This window comes from Acipenser ruthenus, chromosome 3 (genome assembly GCF_902713425.1).
Source record: "Acipenser ruthenus chromosome 3, fAciRut3.2 maternal haplotype, whole genome shotgun sequence".
Classification (NCBI taxonomy): Eukaryota; Metazoa; Chordata; class Actinopteri; order Acipenseriformes; family Acipenseridae; genus Acipenser; species Acipenser ruthenus.
In genome coordinates, this window is record NC_081191.1 from 24,773,721 (window position 1) to 24,781,737 (window position 8,017).

Genomic DNA, 8,017 nt, shown 5'->3' on the forward strand with positions numbered 1-8,017 from the left:
AGATAAATAAAAAAATATATAGGTGCCTGATGAGCCAAGTTGATTTTGTAATATTGATGAATTGTAAATTCATAGTAAATATTTATAATATATAATATACCTTTTTATTTAATCAAAGTACAGTTGTATAATATTTTGTTGTAAGAAAAAAAAACAAAAAAACAACGTATTTTTGGTTTTGAAACTTAATTTAAACAATATGGGACAATTCGTGTCCCCAAACGCCACAGTGCGACCGCAACTTCGCTTTTCCACCGATACCGAACTTCTCATCTGTGTGTTTTGTCACTCCAGGAAATGTCTCAGTAAATGACAAAGATGCACGACTCCTTAGACATGCAACATTTTTAATCCAGTATCTTTGGAAATACTAAGATAATCAACTTCATTGCCTTTTTTGTCAGTTTGGTTTTAAAACATGTTAACAAAAGAAAAAAAATAAACAATGTTCAAACCGTTGTGGCTGACTAGAAGAGACTCAAGATCTGTTGGCTAAGATGTTGGTCAAACACATATAGAGAAAACGTAATAAGAAATTAACAACAAACTAAAAAACAATAATGTTTCAGACTAAAAATAAACTATTTCTTCCTCATGTTCCCAGAATTATGGAACACCACCTTTACTACCAGCAGGGGGCTCAGTTAAACAAAATACAACAAAAGCAAAGCAAAAAAAAAAAAAAAAAAGAAAAAGAAAAAAAAGAAGCTTACAGCTCCAGGAAAAACAGCCACAGAACAAACACAAATAATCTATATGGACTAGAGCACTTGAATTAACATGTTTTGTTTAATTCTGTAAACAAAATAAGACCAGTATTAACACAAACTAACTCACGGTAGACCTGCCTTGCATGGCGAACTGAAGTAAGAGGTTGCCTAGTGGTCTAAACACAGAGGTTATGTTGCAAAGTTCTCTGAAAGAGCATTTAAAAAACACTAAAAACACAAAAGTTAGGGATATCTGACCGTTTTTGTTGTTGTTGTTTGTTTGGTTTTTTTTTTTACATAAAACAACAACCACATTTAAAAAGTATCAGCCATAAAAAGATGTGATATCCACAAAAAAAAAGCTACAAACTAAAATTAAAGAAAATATGATTGGGGCTAAATTGACTTTTGTACATTTTCTACATCTTTTACTAAGATAACAACAGATGTTGGCTTGGTTAAATCACACCTTTATAACTTTCTGGAAGAAACAGTGCCACCTGCTGAGCCAAACACAAACAATGGTTTCAGCTTGTTTTCACTGTAAAATTCGAACCAAACAGTACAATTTCTGGTCGAAAACTATAAAATGAATTGAACCTTCTGCCTTATAACGAGAATACTAATGTTAGTGTAATAGCATTATGGGCCAAATGGAAGCCATGACCGCACCATCTGTTCCGCAGTATAAAGGGCCGCCTTATAAAGGGGGAGCACTATGTTGGGTTTTGTCAGAGGGTCAGGCTGATAAGGCAGGAATCACACAAAAAAATGTATAAATGTAAGTCCTTTTTTGGGAAAAAATAAGTCTTGTCTTAGTTTCAACAACTTCAGGATATGCAGATATTTTAAGTAAAATACTGGACAGTGGTACCTGTGCTGTAGGTCACATGGTCAGTTTAGAGCTAGACCATTGGAGTTTAATTGTAGTTGAACATGCTGTGCCGTCCAGCTTTACTGAAACTCAGGTAAATGATTGACCAGCTGGGACAGCCCGGGCCTTTCTATTGGACTAGATCCGAACGAGAAGGACTTATATGGGGCTATATAAGCAGCCTGCGTGCTTGTGTGTGCAAAATAAAAGAACTGTCCGGTTTTGAAATATTACCTGCTTCTACACTCCTTGTTTCTCTAGCGTGTTACAATATTATTTTAAATTCAAGCTGTAGGTAAAATATATGCCGGTAGTTTTTGTTAAAACCCTAATTGTGGTCTGCTTTGTGACACAGTTCTAATGGAAGTTTAACTGTTTTTGCATATTATTGCTCGAAGTACAGGGAATGGACAAATAAGAGAAACACACAGTATGTCACACATACTTTTGTGCAAATACCTGGATTTGGTGTTGTAAAAAGGTTGCATCAGGAGAACATATTTATATTTGGATTTCCAACTCCAACTGATTATGCCTATGGTGGCCCTACACCCTATGAACAAAGTTATGCTTGCTGTTTATATTTTTTGCCCCCTGTATCTATGTTGGGTCGCACTAGATATTCAATTTAATAAGTTGATGCTGATCAAACGCTTGAGACTGGTGATGTTTAGCATCCATTATTATTTAACTTTGTAAAGTCAGGATTTTTAGACCTTTTCAAAGACTAACTGAGCAGTACTGAAAACAGACCGGAATGTAACAGTTCTACTGTATATAAAGGTTAAGTGGCAACAAAAGGGCAAATATAATATAATGAACTACAGTATTGGTAGTATGGTACATAGTGAAACAGTTTTCATATTTGACATACCAATAGTATGAACCAATCCGCACGAATAACCCAAATCATTAACAGTGCTACTGTATCAAGACCACTGTGCTATATTTGTTGGACATCCATTGTGTGACCATTGCTGGTAATGCTGTTGTCTTCTAATGGTACTCTTTTAAAGAGACTTCTTGTATTTTTAGATTTGTTTTGTTTTCTTTATTAAATCTGACACTAGGGCTAGCATTGCTGGTACCTAAGTGACAGCCTGTGTGTTTAATTAAATCTGCGCGCCTGTACGTTGTGTCAACACCGCATTATTATTCAGTGACAACCCACACACTTCTCCCTGTTACAATACTGGTATTTTTCAAATGTAACCTGCTTAAATATATCTAAATATACTATAACAAAGGGGACTTCAACTGCATAACAGCCAGTTTTTTTTTTTTTTTAAAGGGCAGTTATAGTCATCTAAACGATCATTTGTGAATTAAAGTCTGAAACCTCCAGGGAGTGTTGCATGCATTATTGAATGTTAATACAGATATATGTTAATACAGCAATTTTTGGGTAACTGGTTCAATAATATACCAGAACAAGTAATTATTCATGTCCCTGCTTCACAATACAGCTTTTATAGTCAGGCTGAAAAAAACTGTTCACGTTTTGAATAAATAATAATAGCCTGAGAACAACTGAAGAGATGAACAGCTTTTAAAAAGAACACTTTTTGTCCCCGTTGAATTTTGAAAAATCTTGATATACTGTACATTCTTTCTAAAGAAACAGCAAGCAAGGTTTCTTAAAATGGTTTTGGAAATTAATTTATTATGTATTTTTTTCATCAATTGACCCGACTATGTAACACAGTTGATAGATGGTAGCATGAAGCAATCATTGTGAACTCAGTGCCAAGTGTTTTCTAGAGAGAGTAAAAGTGTACAGGTACTGCCCCTGGTCCTTCCTACCTGTTAACCAAGTAGGTCAGGAACATACATCCCCCATCATGACTGTATCACATTTAGAGCAATAGTATGTACAGAATAGTACAGAAGAAGAACTAAAATGTTTAACCACAGTTTGTTGAGCTGTTCTCTAAATATATGCAAACATTTATATGTCACATACAGATGACTAGATGTATGTACAAACAGAACCTCAAGATAGCCAAACCTGATACTGTTATTAAAACCTAGTTTCATGACAATTGGATTTGCGGTTTTCTAGGTATATGCAACTATGTAAGTGAGACATACAGATGTATGTATGTATGTATGTACAGACAGAGAACCTCTGTGACAGGGTTGGACGAGCGGTCTGACGTCACGGCAGAAGCAGGAAGGGAAAACTGACACCAGGTACTGCAGTTCAAAAAGGCTTGCGCCGTTTTAATTCAAAAACAAATAAAATATTTAAACAAAAATAAACACTTGCTCGCAGAGCAAAAACAAAAGGCTTAACAAAAACAAATCACGAACACAAAATAATCCGATCCCAGGTCAGGCTGGGCAGTTGCTGTCACTGTTCCTGGAATCTTTTTAAATCACGTTACGTTTCGTTTCGTTTCGTTTCGTTTCGTTTCGTTTCTCTCCACTCTCGCTCCTCACTAACACCCACCCCCCGAGCTAGAGAGCTGCAGGCTTTTTATAACAGGTGACCATCTCCTGATTAGCAACAAATTAAATCACTTAATTAATTCGGGAGATGGCCACCTTCTGCACGAGTTTTATTATTACTTCTGTGGATGAGACTACCCAGCCACGCTACAAAACAAATCGGCTACGCCGTCAAAATACAAACAATAACAAAACATACGGCGCTCGCCGTCATATAAATACAACTAAATCATAATAAACAAAAACAATAATCTGCACAGGGGCGGAGGGGACTCCGTTCTAAACTAAAATAAACAAAACAATGTACAGGGCTGCTCGCCCTGTTACAGCCTCATATATTGTATGTTATATAATGTCACAGTTGGATAAGCAGTTTTCCAGAAATATGGAAAAATGTACAGTGTGATATACATACTTACAGAGGTAAATTGTTATTATTTATTTCTTAGCAGATGCCCTTATCCAGAGCAACTTACCACTGTTACAAGATATCACATTATTTTTACATACAATTACATTATTTTTTTACATACAACTACCCATTTATACAGCTGGGTTTTTACTGGAGCAATGTACCTTGCTCAAGAGTAAAGTAAAGTACCTTGCTCAAGAGTACAGCAGCAGTGTCCCCCACCTGGGATTGAACCCACAACCCTCTGATCAAGAGTCCAGAGCCCTAACCACTACGCCACACTGCTGCCCTACATGCATTACATGTTCCGAGAAGTTAGATATATGAATGTGTGCAGAAGTGTATTTGCCATAAACACTATAAGGTCTGCAAATTAAGCACGTTGCTGGAGGTTTGGTTCGTATGCTGAGGCTGATTTCAGTGAGGGTGCTTCATGGCTGATAACAGACAGTCGCTTACCCTGAAGTGCTCCATCACTAGGGATTTCATCGACTGCGGAGGTTATTAATCAAACTGTTGTAAATATTCAAAGAGTAAAAACCAGAGATATTGTTTGTTTCTAACAAAAAGAAAATCGAGTTCGTTTTTAAATAGGACCTTGTTAAAAGGTAGAAAACATATCCCACGCATTACTGCAAAAATTAAGACAATTAAAAATGAATTAATTCAGTTGCAAATAATACTAACAGGGTGTTGTTTTAATTCCCGTAGCAACTGTCTATGACACTTCGGGTTAGATTTACTAAGCTTTTGCTCTAGTGCAATATTTATTGCACTGTCGGTAAAAAAAAAAAAAAAAAAAAACAACACCATGAGCTTTTTATTTCTAGTTTTGAAACATGAAAAACTTAAACTGGAGAACATCCTCATTCTGTGTAGTCGCACGCTACAGAAACAGTGTTGTCTTTCTCCGGAACAGCTTTTGACATTATTTTTTAGATTAATACAATTGCATGCAATAAATGTGAATTCCTTCTTCAAAACTACACATATTAGAGGTGCCAGATCATGGGTGAAACCTAGCTCTGTTCCCAGAGTTAATTAATTCTTATGAATAGTGCTTTTGATGCTCTTCTGAAACTGGGTAGATTCTACTGCTCATTAACCCTTATATGTAATCTTATGTGTTATTCTACCTGAGTGCTACCCCCATTCCCTTTCTAAAAGCTAAAACAGCAAGAAAAAACTGGAGGGTGATACTGAATGTAAAAGATAGCAATCTTATAGGAGCCTGTGAAATGATCAATAATTAAGTTGAACTATAGAACAGAATTAGCGGCTCTTAAAAGTAACATTAATCCTCTGTGTCTTTGTACCTGGTTGTACCATTAAAAACAAAACCAGTTCAGTCAGTCATCTCTGGTAGATTACAAGAGCCTTCACTCACTCAAATCACATCAATTGAAATACAACCTCTGTAACGAATACAACTGTAAGCTCTTTCACAGTTCTCATTGTAACCTTGTCAGACAATTACATGTATAGAAATTTATATCGAACCCCTGCTTTAACTTTATAGGAGCTCTGCGGTTTGCTTGAAAGGCCACCTTGTCAGTTAAAAGCAGTCTATTTTCCCACAGCTCCAGAGACCACATGGTTCCTTTGATCTGGCTACATGTGCATCACACACAAAGGCCACTGTGGCAATCACATCCAGGTCAGGTCGTTGCCATGGTGTATGGTGGTACACTAAGAGGCCTGTGTACCAAGTTGTCATTATATCCTCATGATAAACTGCATTGTCATGATGTTAAAATCACAGAATTATACTTAACTCAAACTGGTTATTCTTGTCTGTGTTTAAACATGGCTGGTACATGCCATTAGTATTTCTCCTTCCTCAAGGTCAAAAAGGTGACAGCTTTTGTGGTGATTTTTTTTTTTTCTTGGACCAAATAAACCAACTCCTAATCAAAGTACCAAATCTCCTAAACCAGCACGACCAGCTGAAAACCAGCAAAACCACCAGCACACACCAGTGCTTTTGCTCAGAGCTAATATAACGAAATGTATCAGCGTTGTAAAAGAATAGTGAACCGCAAACTGTGCAAAATTACCTTTTTAGAAAAAAGTAAAGCACTTTTCATCAGAGTAAAAACGTGTCCCTGTGCATGTAATAATAATAATAATAATAATAATAATAATAATAATAATAATAATAATATGGTCCAAAACACACTGGTTGTCCATAGCAGTACCATGAAACCATTTCAATACCAGTGTGCTAATGTATTAGGACCACAGTGCAATATTTGTGATGCCAATGCAGTTTCAATGCTGTGGCCTCCCAATGGTTCTTCAAAGGTTTTTTTCATTTTATTATACTGGTATTATAAGAATATCCAGATGATATTGAGCAAACTTTTCTGTAAGGGTTGATACAGCAAGTGTATTTTTCTGAATTACTGGAACAACTTTATTGTAAATCAAGTATGAGAAACCAACCAATCACAGTTAAGGATTTGTAAATCCAGTACACCTTTTATTGTGTATACAGTAGATGTCATTCTGTGCATAGAACACACAGCACCATTTTAAAGTTAAAAAAAATAATAATATTTTTTGTGATTTATAATAAATGAATACATCACGTGTAGGGTGTCTCTTATAAAACGGACATAATCTTGCACATTTTGAGTAGCCAGCTTTGCGGTCCTCTCACCCAAACTGCACAAGATATTATCTCATACAATAAGAGACACCCTACACACAACGTAATAGCTCATAAATAACCATTTTAAAGATGCCAGTTATTTCAATAGCAATGTTAAATAGAATTTAATCAAATCCAGGAGGGAATCAAGCATAATGCATGAAATGCTGCTAGACATATAATCCCGCCAAGTAGTGATGGAAAAACAAATTGGACTGTATCTGAACTCTTATTCTCCTGAGGGAGATGCCAGCACATGGAGACTGAGTATCAACACTTGTAGCCCAATGAGAGAAAAGAAAGGTCTTTCACCACACACCATATTCTTTTTTCCCATGTCACTTTTGATACAGTAGCCCAACAATAGTTCTTATCCTTTGACTTTGCCTCCATTCATCTCTGAATCGCGTGTCTCGTTTGTCTTCAGTTAACTTGTTCTCAATGTCTCTGGGGTGTCTGAGTGGGGATTGACCTGCAATGTGGGTCCCACACTCTCCTGTTTCACCGGTTCATTTGGTGTTTTTAGAGGTTCTTTCATTAGCTGGGAGTAAAATGGAACACGATCCCTACCTGTGCGTGATCCACAACTAACCAGGAGAGGGGAAAATTGGGGGGGGGGGGGGGGGGGGGGGGGGTATAGCTGTCTACAATATATAGCTTATTGGAGACCTGACACCAAAATGAATCATTATTACACATATTTTATACAAAGACGACAGTGGTTGCCAGGACTTTTATATCTGAGGAGGCTTTGTTTATAAAACTTTACTCAGGTTTTTGGAATAATAGACTGTTCAGGTGGTAGTTAAACCATGTCAAATCTGTGGCTTTATCTGTTTTGTTTTTTAAAATCCAGTTTTAATTAATCTTTGTGCCTTGATTGATATTAAATCCTGTAGCAAAAATTCTGTTCCAAC